This window comes from Dermochelys coriacea, chromosome 4, assembly GCF_009764565.3.
Source record: "Dermochelys coriacea isolate rDerCor1 chromosome 4, rDerCor1.pri.v4, whole genome shotgun sequence".
NCBI lineage: Eukaryota > Metazoa > Chordata > Testudines > Dermochelyidae > Dermochelys > Dermochelys coriacea.
In genome coordinates, this window is record NC_050071.1 from 33,424,998 (window position 1) to 33,436,814 (window position 11,817).

General features: G+C 43.1%; 1 long non-coding RNA gene across 1 annotated transcript in view; it reads left to right on the plus strand.

The window, feature by feature from the left end:
* Positions 1-10,912, plus strand: part of LOC119854996 — a 31,752-nt gene extending 20,840 nt beyond the window's left edge. The window contains exons 4-5 of the long non-coding RNA XR_005292721.2: positions 1,754-1,801; positions 8,942-10,912. This is a non-coding gene — a long non-coding RNA (uncharacterized LOC119854996). The remainder of the gene's footprint in view (positions 1-1,753; positions 1,802-8,941) is intronic.
* The last annotated feature ends 905 nt before the right edge of the window (positions 10,913-11,817 follow it).

The following is an 11,817-nucleotide window of genomic DNA, read 5'->3' on the forward strand; positions in this document are numbered from 1 at the left end:
GATTTGGTGTGTCTGCCTGCAGTCACGGATCTGGGCTAGTGAGCAGGTCAAGGAGCAGCAGCTTGTGTGCGTGGCTGCTTCCTTTTACTTTGGAACTGGGTGCTCCTGTCATGTACACTGAGTTTTTCTTCTGTGTCCGTCACCGAAAAGCATTCCCAGTCCCTGTTCCTTTCATGCATCTTTTCTTTACAGCATTCCGTGATTGCCTTCTCAGGGCAGATTATATCAGACACACCTGGCTCTGGGCTCTTTTCTCCTTGAAGTCCCACATACACTCCCTCGTTCACACCTCCTTATCTTCCATACACACACACACTCTCTCTGATTGTGTGATGGGATATTACAAAGCTTGGCAGTTCATACAAGTGGTAACTTGAAAAGGTTACAGAGCTTGCAAAGGTTAAAAAACTTAAAAGGCTATGCTAACAGTAACTGAAGTTACAAAGTCTGCAACAAGGTTGCAGAACTTAATGATACAAGTTACAAATCTTACAATCGCATTTGAGCGGAGGCTTTACATAACAGAAACACCCTGACATGATGGGGAGAAGGACTACTGAGACTGGAACTGGGCATCCAGGGAGGAAGCCCAGGGACGTCTTGTTCTGCACAAAAGTGGAAGGACAACCCTGCAAAGCCTCAGAAGGGGCATCCGATGAAGTGGGCTGTAGCTCACGAAAGCTTATGCTCAAATAAATTTGTTAGTCTCTAAGGTGCCACAAGTCCTCCTTTTCTTTTTTCAGAAGGGGTCATTTCAGAGTAGCAGCAGTGTTAGTCTGTATCCGCAAAAAGAACAGAAGTACTTGTGGCACCTTAGATACTAATAAATTTATTAGAGCATAAGCTTTTGTGGGCTACAGTCCACTTCATCAGATGCATAGAATGGAACATATAGTAAGAAGATATATATAGATATATATAGATATAGATATATACATACATACAGAGAAGGTGGAAGTTGCCATACAAACTGTAAGAGGCTAATTAGTTAAGATGAGCTATTATCAGCCGGAGAAAAAAATTTTATAGTAATAATCAAGATGGCCCATTTAGACAGTTGACAAGAAGGTGTGAGGATATTTAACTTAGGGAAATAGATTCAATATGTGTAATATCCCAGCCACTCCAAGTCTCTATTCAAACCCAAGTTAATGGTATCTAGTTTGCATATTAATTCAAGCTCAGCAGTTTCTCGTTGGAGTCTGTTTTGGAAGCTTTTCTGTTGCAAAATTGCCACCCTTAAATCTTTTACTGAGTGGCCACAGAGGTTGAAGTGTTCTCCTACCAGTTTTTGAATGTTATGATTCTTGATGTCAGATTTGTGTCCATTTATTCTTTTGCGTAGAGACTGTCCGGTTTGGCCAATGTACATGGCAGAGGGGCATTGCTGGCACATGATGGCATATATCACATTGGTAGATGTGCAGGTGAACGAGCCCCTGATGGTGTGGCTAGTGTAATTAGGTCCTATGATGGTGTCACTTGAATAAATATGTGGACAGAGTTGGCATTGGGCTTTGTTGCAAGGATAGGTTCCTGGGTGGGTGTTTTTGGTGTGTGGTTGCTGGAGAGTATTTGCTTCAGGTTGGGGGATCGTCTGTAAGTGTGGACTGGTCTGTCTCCCAAGATCTGTGAGAGTGAGGGACAGTTTCTACGCAAAAGAATAAATGGACACAAATCTGACATGAAGCTTATGCTCTAATAAATTTGTTAGTCTCTAGGGTGCCACAAGTACTCCTGTTCTTTTTTTCAGAAGGGGTGAAGAGTCTGCAGAGGATCCAGCCTAGGAAGGAGTGAAGAGGTATGTTAATTTGAATTTAATGTATTGTACTTCTTGTTTACCTTGGAAAGGGTGGAACTAAAGGTCACATGGCTAGGGGGGTGGAATCATGAAAAGAGGCAGACCACTGCCAGGGCCAGAGTGGCTGTTTTCAGAAAGTGCTGGAGGAAAGTGCTGTTATAACAATAAATCTCACTCTGAGGGGGTGTGCCAGGAGTGAGTCAACTCTTTCACACCTAGAAAAGGTTGAGGTTTACTTAAGGCCTTTTCTATATGGGAAGTTTATGGTTTAATTTAAATCCATTTTTAAATCAATTTAGTCAAAGCAGTGCAAACCCTTGTGTGGACACTCTTTTTCCAGAGTTTAAGAGGGTTATTTTAAGGTTATCTTAAACCTGCTCCCAATTGACTTTCCCTATACTGTATAAATCCCCTCTTAACTGGAAATAAGTGTCCACAGAGAGGTTTGCAGTGTTTTAAAAACTGATTTAAATTAAACTGATGCAATTTCTTCACAAAAACAAGCCCTAGGGTTGGTGTGTGACCTTAAGTACGGTCCATGCTTTTACAGGCGTGCCGGCCTATTCTCAATCAGATAATTTGGGCTCATTTGAGATGTCAAATTGTACCCCTCCAGCAAGGCTGGTTGTGTGTGGAGGGTCCATGTCCCAAACCTGGAGAGAGTCAGGATTGGAGAGCAGCTTTAGTTTCTATAAGGGATTGTTTAGGATCTCTGTCAGCATAGGCTTCTGAGGAAAATGTGCTGGGTGAGTTCACCCCAGGAGGTACTGACCATATCCCTGCTCTGACCAATGCTGCCCCATTTTCAGGCTGTGCACTTTTCCAGCAACACTTCACACAATGGCAAGGACATCGGGTGAGACTTCCTCCCAGCAGATGTGCTGCCTTTCTTGTTTGTAAATCACACAGGAGGTGTTGGTGCAGATACACATTCAAAGAAAATGAAAATCCTGGTGCCAGAGCCTGACAACATCTAGTGAATCAGAGAAAGATCTTTGAAGATCTGCCAAAAGCAGAACCATTTAGTGGAGCTGATAGTGCCCCATCAAACAGCATGTGCCTGTTTGGGTATTTTTGCATTTACTAGAACTGGACAACAGCCATAGATGGGCAAAAAGGAAAAGGCGTCAGAGAAAGGTAAAGGAACACGCAGCAGTTTTGTGGGAGTGCTGCACAGCAATGGAGAGATGGAAATTTGCAAGGGCAGAGATGAAACATTATCATTATTTGCGGGGAACATGTGCTAACATGTTCTGACCGACATTATTAAAATGTTGTTTGGTCTTGCAGTGTAGTGGAGCCAAACAATTTTGCCCATGTTCCTGAACTGTGCTATACCGGTGCTGAAGATTCATAGATACTAAGATCAGAAGGGACCATTATGATCATCTAGTCTAACCTCCTGCGCAACGCAGGCTACAGAATCTCACCCACCCACTCCTGCGAAAAACCTCTCATCTATGTCTGAGCTATTGAAGTCCTCAAATTATGGTTTAAAGACTTCAAGGAGCAGAGAATCCTCCAGCAAGTGAACCCGTGCCCCATGCTACAGAGGAAGGCGAAAAACCTCCAGGGCCTCTTCCAATCTGTCCTGGAGGAATGAGCCAAATCGTTGGCCCCCTTAAGCAATGGAAAAAATCTCATTTTTGAGGCAAGGCAAGACCAAACCATAGCTTATCTGTATTGAAGCACCACTGTTTATTATTTGTTTATGGTAGCATCTACTATGTGGTAGGAGTCTTCCAGTCAGACCTTTGCAATGTTTGCTCAGTGTTCCCCATTCGGATTGATACAGATGTGTTTCAGATTAAAGAGCACTCCACTGATCAGTTCTTCACTTGATTTTCTTGGGACCAGGTTGAGTGAACAGAGTGATGAATAGATAGTATGGACTCTGCAAGAGCCATCGCTAGCCTTGATGCTTGACTTGCAGCTCAAGAATCCCACTTGAAAATTGCTCCTCTAAACTCTTATTTAACAACCAAGAACTGTGGCCTGATCTAAAAGCCTGAAGGGACAGTTTCTTTCAAACCATGAATTCTCATGAAGGTCGAGACTAGTCACCCTGCTGCCATTGACTCTTCCAAAAACTTTGCCAAACAGTTATTTGGAAACAACGGCTAAAATGTTCAAATTTTAAAAAAAACAAGTGACTTCAGGTGCCTAACTTTTGGTACTCATTTATTTTTTAAAAAAGAGCCTGAAATTGCAATATTATATCTGTAACCAAAAACTCTGGCTCCTTTAAAATACCAAAGAGGGTAAAATACATGAGTCAGGATCAATATAAGTAAACCCAAGCCAGGAGAAATGCATTGCTAGTAGAAGGTATCGCATCTAAACTCTGATGTAGTGAATTATCTTTATAGTCGCTGTTAAACTATTGATGTTTCTCTGGCCAAAGGAAAAAGGTGAAAATGAATACATCTGAATATTTTTTACTATTTATGGCAGGGCAGATGCACAATATAGTTACCCTGTTTAGACCAGTGGTTAGCCAAGATTGGGAGTCCTGGGGGTTGTTTCAATGAGGAGGGGAAACTGATGATGGAGCTGAGTTCGTTGTGGCAATCCTGTTTATTTATAAAGAATAACAAAATCCTGTTTCCCTCAACATAGGGGGAAATCAAGCAACAGGGGAGTTTCTTTTCTCACAGTTCCAAGCCTCTTTCAGCCAGCACTCAGTCTGAATAGCTCTCTAGGCCTTTTCTAAGGGTATGTCTACACTACAAAATTAGGTCGAATTTATAGAAGTCAGTTTTGTAGAAAGCGTTTTTATACAGTCGAGTGTGTGTGTCCCCACACAAATGCTCTAAGTGCATGTAGTCGGCGGACTGTGTCCACAGTACCGAGGCAACAGTCGACTTCTGGAGCTTTGCATTCTGGGTAACTATCCCACAGTTCCCGCAGTCTCCACCGTCCATTTGAATTCTGGGGAGAAATCCCAGTGCCTGATGGAGCTAAAACATTGTCGTGGGTGGTTCTGGGTACATATCGTCAGGCCCCCCGTTCCCTCCCTCCCTCTGTAAAAGCAAGGGCAGACAATCGTTTGGCGCGTTTTTTCTTGAGTTACCTGTACAGACGCCATACCACGGCAAGCATAGAGTCCGCTCAGCTGTCACCGTATGTCTCCTGGGTGCTGGCGGACGTGGTACTGCATGGCTACACAGCAGCAGTTTATTGCCTTTTGGCAGCAGACAGTGCAATATGACTGGTAGCCGTCACTGACTTAGTCCTGGGTGCTCTTTTAACTGGGCAAACATGGGAGTGATTCAGCCAGGTCATTTCCCTTGTTTCGTCTCATGGCAATTGAGTCCTACCGGCAGTGCACTGTCTTTTAATCTGTAGCTAGCAGAAGATGATGGCCAGCAGTCGTACTGCATCGTCTTCTGCCGAGCACCCAGGAGGTGACGATGGCTAGTGGTCGTACTGCTCAGTGTGCTGCCAGCAAGATGTATAAAGATAGGTGAAGTGGCTCAAAACAAGAAATAGACCAGATTTGTTTTGTATTCATTTTCTCCTCCCTCCCTCCCTCTGTGAAATCAACGGCCTGCTAAACCCAGTTTTGAGTTCTATCCTTGAGGTTTTGAGTTCTATCCTTGAGGCGGCCATTCAGTTTCTTGCAAAGCCACCCCCTTTGTTGATTTTAATTCCTTGTAAGCCAACCCTGTAAGCCATGTCATCAGTCGCCCCTCCCTCCGTCAGGGCAACAGCAGACAATTGTTCCGCGCCTTTTTTCTGTGCAGACACCATACCGCGGCAAGCATGGAGCCCGCTCAGATCACTTTGGAAATTAGGAGCACATTAAACGCCACACACATTATCCAGCAGTATATGCAGCACCAGAACCTGGCAAAGCGAAACCGGGCGAGTAGGCGACGTCAGTGTGGTTACGAGAGTGATGAGGACATGGACACAGACTTCTCTCAGAGCACGTGCCCTGGCAATGTGGGCATCATGGTGCTAATGGGGCAGGTTCATGTGGTGGAATGCCGATTCTGGGCCCGGAAAACAAGCACAGACTGGTGGGACCGCATAGTGTTGCAGGTCTGGGATGATTCCCAGTGGCTGTGAAACTTTCGCATGCGTAAGGGCACTTTCATGGAACTTTGTGACTTGTTTTTCCCTGCCCTGAGGCGCAAGAATACCAAGATGAGAGCAGCCCTCACAGTTGAGAAGCGAGTGGCAATAGCCCTGTGGAAGCTTGCAACGCCAGACAGCTACCGGTCAGTCGGGAATCAATTTGGAATGGGCAAATTTACTGTGGGGGCTGCTGTGATGCAAGTAGCCAACGCAATCAAAGATCTGCTGATATCATGGATAGTGACCCTGGGAAATGTGCATGTCATAGTGTAAGGCTTTTCTGCAATGGGATTCCCTAACTGTGGTGGGGCCATAGACAGAACCCATATCCCTATCTTGGCACCGGAGCACCAAGCCAGCGAGTACATAAACCACAAGGGGTACTTTTCAATAGTACTGCAAGCACTGGTGGATCACAAGGGATGTTCCACCACCATCAACGTGGGATGGCCGGGAAAGGTACATGACGCTCGCATCTTCAGGAACTCTGGTCTGTTTCAAAAGCTGCAGGAAGGGACTTTCTTCCCAGACCAGAAAATAACCATTGGGGATGTTGAAATGCCTATAGTTATCCTTGGGGACAGGTGACCATGAATGATATCACTCTCCTGAGGATAACACAGAGAGATAAAGAATGGATGTTGTTTGAACGCCAGCAAACATACACTTCAATGCTTTGTTCTACAATGATTCCCGAGTATGTGCTACTGGCCTGGAGCGGTAAAGTGTCCTACCATGGTGGATGGAATAAGGCTGCCCTCCCCAGAAACCTTTTGCAAAGGCTTTGGGAGTATATGCTGGAGAGCCATGAATGACAGGGCAAATTAATCATTAAACATGCTGGCTTTTAAACCTTGTATAGTATTTTAAAAGGTACACTCACCAGAGGTCCCTTCTCCGCTTGGCGGGTCCTGGTGGGTTCGGGGGGTACTGGCTCCAGGTCCACGGTGAGAAACAGTTCGTGGCTATCGGGAAAACTGGTTTCTCTGCTTGTTTGCTGTGAGCTATCTACAACCTCATCATCATCGTCTTTCTCGTCCCCAAAACCTGCTTCCGTGTTGCCTCCATGTCCATTGAAGGAGTCAAACAACATGGCTGGGGTAGTGGTGGCCGAACCCCCTAAAATGGCATGCAGCTCATCATAGAAGCGGCATGTTTGGGGCTCTGACCCGGAGCGGCCGTTGGCCTCTCTGGTTTTCTGGTAGGCTTGCCTCAGCTCCTTAAGTTTCACGCGGCACTGCTTCGGGTCCCTGTTATGGCCTCTGTCCTTCATGCCCTGGGAGACTTTCACAAATGTTTTGGCATTTTGAAAACTGGAACGTAGTTCTGATAGCACAAATTCCTCTCCCCATACAGTGATCAGATCCCGTACCTTCCGTTCGCTCCATGCTGGAGCTCTTTTGCGATTCTGGGACTCCATCATGGTCACCTCTGCTGATGAGCTCTGCATGGTCACCTGCAGCTTGCCACACTGGACAAACAGGAAATTGAAATTGAAAAGTTCGTGGTCCTTTTCCTGTCTACCTGTTCAGTGCATCTGAGTTGAGAGTGCTGTCCAGAGCGGTCACAATGGAGCACTCTGGGATAGCTCGCGGAGGCCAATACCATCTAACTGCTTCCACAGTACCCCAAATTTGACCCAGCAAAACTGATTTCAGCGCTAATCCCCTTGTCGGGGTGGAGTAAGGAAATCGATTTTAAGAGCCCTTTAAGTAAAAAAAAAAAAAAAAAAAAAGGGCTTCGTCATGTGGACGGGTGCATCAATTTAATGCTGCTAAATTCGACCTCAACGCCTAGTGTAGACTTAGTTTTCAGTACTTGCTCAGCTGTCTCCTTGGCTTTCTGCTCCTCTTCTGTGATGATGGTTCTTGCTGCTTCACTCTCACTGACACACTACTGTGATCCAATCAATACCTGGCCCTTGAGTTTATTGAATCACAGTGGAACTCCTCCTTGGGCTGCCTGGCTAAATCCTACTCCAGCTCTGCATGTGGCTTTGTTTTCAGTGGATGCCCTAATTTTCAACTATCTATTCCATGATAGAGCTCAATTGCTTTTTACATTTATACTGAATGAAAGGTGGCTATTTCACCCACCTGTTTCAAAGACATCTTACCCACTCCATAAGAGTATAAAGAAATAGGGCCTGATCTGAAGTTCAAATAGGGAATCAGGCCCATAGTGAAGTAGACATATATGTTCCCAAAACAAGTGAAAGGAAAGTGCAGAAAGCAGGCAACTTAATAACACATGTCCTAGAACACTGCTAGAGGAAAGGAATCAATCATAAGGTTTAAATATAGTAAAATTAAGAACAATTTTATAATAAAGGAAAAGCATGACATCTGCTAAATGAAAACTCATGTGACCTCCCCTGCATGTGGTCTGCACACTAACATGTTTCACAAGTTGTCTTTTCTGGCTCTTGCAGCCCCTTTGGGTTTTTTGTGTTTTTTTTTTTAAATAAATTATTTGTCTTGTTAAGTCAGGAAGTACTAAGGAATTATTGCATGCTACCTATGGCTAGAAAGTATTACCATGTCCTTCAGAGTGGCCTACAGTTGCCTGGGAAATTGATGAAGGGATCTTTTTTAAGCTTGTCTAATCAGTTAATTATTTAGTCGACACTTACAAGGTTTTTTTTTTTTGTGTGCTTCTGCTACGCCAATATGGTTGAAGTTTGGTCAATCTTATCTGGTTATTCAGACTCATGCAGTGGCTCCCATTTGATGCTCCAGTGGGAAGCTGCAGCTCTCATGTCTCATGGTGAACCTATTCAGTTACAGAATTCTATATTTTTAACCCTAATAAAAAAGCCACTCAGTTTTTGTGCCTTTGTAACATAGCAAGCCAGTCTGTAAATGCTATCATTGCTCTTCAATATCTTTTGACGCACTTGTAAACATACTTGCATAAGTGACATTTTACAGTAGTGAATTCCACAGGTTCCTGCTTATGTACTCTTCATTTACAAGCTCTGGGGACTGATTTCCCATCAAAGCATTGATGTTCTGATGGACACAGTTGGAACTTCTTTATTTTCCCTTTCTTTCCCAGGTGTGGTGGTGCTGAATCACCCGAGAAGGCTTAATGAGCTGACTCCATTGCAGAAGCAAAGCCTTCAGGAATGCATTAATGCTGCTGCTGCTGGATAAGTAGGGGGTAGAAAATAAATATATAGGATTGGAAGCTGCAGGCTGGCAGGACATAGTTAAATAGCAGAACATGTCATAAATGACACTTTCATTTACTAGTTAGTGCAGTACAGAGTAGTATGTTGATTCTGAGGATGATTTGAAAGTGACAATATTACCAAGTCGCTTATGAGCTTGGCATCTTTTACTGGATATGTGGCAGTATATTTTCAAGCATTCATGTGGGGAAAAATAGGCCAGTGACACAAGAGTACTCTGTTTCCAAAGGGAAACTGTGGCCTGCTGTTGCTTGTTACCAAGGTGTTAGCCTCTTTCTGTTTTTTCTTAGCTTAGTATTGATGAAAGATTTCAGCTATTAGTGCTGTCAGTCGGACGTCTTCTACTGATTATAATAAATGCTATGTGGACAACAGCAACACAAACAAAATATAAAGGGGACCAAGATAACAAGAAACATAGGCAGAATAATAAAGTGGAAAGTCCATGCTAATCCATAAAGAGAGAAAATAACCTGCCATTTATCTGAAACCCAGATATTCAAAGAGAAGGAGACAGTTGGGCAGCAGTAATACTGAGAGGTTTGGGGTGATGGTAGACAGTAGGTGAGAAATGAATTTGCCATGGAATACATATTTACAGGGATATTTTCTCTGTTCAGGGTTTTAAATTGTTCTATAACAAAGTACAATTTCACCCTGGACAATGACTATGTAAAAACAGGCCTTTCCACTCTGCTATTCTACTCAAAATCAACCTGTTGCCTCCTAGACAAGAGCAAGTTTCAGTTATGCAAGGATGACAGAAGCAGACACACAGCGTTAGGGAAAGAACTGGATTCTCTTTTGGCTGAATCATTATCAAGATTAACTTAAATCTTGTCTACATGGGGGAAATTGACCAGCATAGCTATTCCAGAATAACTATTCTGATATAATTTAAGTATACTGGAAAAACTCTCCTGCACGCACACTCTATTCTGGAATTAAAATGATTTTTTTCTGGAATAATTACTCGGCTTCTAAAGTCACTTTTATTTCAGAGAAGTGTGTCCATACAGGAGTTATTCTGCAATAGCTATGCTAGTCAATTTCCCCACATAAAGAAGATGTAAGGTCCAATTGCAAGATCATCTTTGCAACCCTATTGTCTTCAAATTATTCCCTCATTTACACCAGTGTCATTTCTCTGAGGGCATAAGGTTGCATAGACAATGACCATGGGTTTATTGATAGTAGCACCTAGATATTATAGAGATGGGCAGCCTAAGACTATGAGATTTGGTCTACACACAATTATTTTAGTAATATAACTGTTGCAGTTAGGGGTGTGATTTTTTTCCACTGAAATAGCTAAATTGGTACAGCCTCTAAGCCAAATGCAGTTGTACTGGTATAAAGGTGCCTTCTCAAACAGGAATAGCTACATAGGTAAAGACACCTCTTTTTCTATATAGTTGTCTACAGTAGTGAGATTGTACTGCCTAAACTATACCAGTATTGTTGGATCATATTAAAGAAGTTCTGTATTAAAATCACAAATGAGTTTGATTCCCCATAGTTTAAATTCAAGGGTATTACTAATTAAGAGGTCTCTTGGTTTTTGGTACTGTTTCTCTCCCTCTGTGTGTGAAACTTGCAAGCTGCTAATTGTGTTAGTACATTCTAAGACAGAGTCTGTTCTCAAAGCAATTCTTTGTAAACAACAACTACTCACCACAGAGAGAAACTCAAAGCAATACTCAAAGCACCCAGAGACTCCCCGCCCTTTTGTTGTATTCATCTCGCTTTGTTAACAATTGTGATTTAAAATAGAGATAGAAGATGTATGTGGATGGATATTTGGTGTGGATAATAACTGAATGATCAGGGAGGTGCCAGCCTAAGAATCCAGTGTCCATCAGCTGAAGAAGGCGTCAAGTGGAAATAACCAGAGGACCCCCAGAGGGCAACCTGGAATCCACCCAACAGCCTCAAGAATGGGAGAACCAAAGAACAAGATAACATCTGGCAGCACGGAGCCATCAGGAATGTGCCATCTGCTGATTGATTCAGCAACAGCATGATGAAGCAATTCCCATAGACTGGCATAGGAAGAAATTCCTATAAAAATGGACTCTAGAAAGTGAGAACTTTGGGGTCTGATTCTGCAAACCAACTTCCAGGAGCATCAGATGTGCATCTGACGAGGCCCTGCTCCCTCCTCATGTCCAGGTCACCTGGCCAGTGGCTTGGCATGAGCAACTCTAAGGCTGGTAACTATGATAACAACCTTGCAGAACCTGTGTGTGTGTGTGTGTGTGTGTGTGAATAAATATGAGATTGAATATAATGTTATAGCTATAACTAACTGCTTACTATGATTCTTTCTGTATTCACAATAAATGTATTATTTTGCCTTTTCCCCTTTAATAAGATCCTGCTGGTTTTTATTTTATTGGTATAACAGTATAAGCAAAGCAGTACAATTCTTGTTTGTAAGTAAGGTCTGATCATTAGATTTTTGGGACAATGGGATTACATAAATGTAACTGAAGGCAGTTTTTGGCCTGTAGAACCTTGATAGTGCACAAATAAAAAGTAATACCTAGCTCTTATATAGTGTGTTTTTTCTTCAGTAGCTCTCAGTGCATTTTACAAAGGCAGTCAGTATTACTATTCCCATTTTACAGATGGGGAAACTGATGCACAGGGAAGAGAAGTGTCTTGCCTCAAGTACCCAGCAGGCCAGTAGCAGAGCCAAGAATAGAACCCAAATCACCAGAATCCTAGTCAAGTGCTC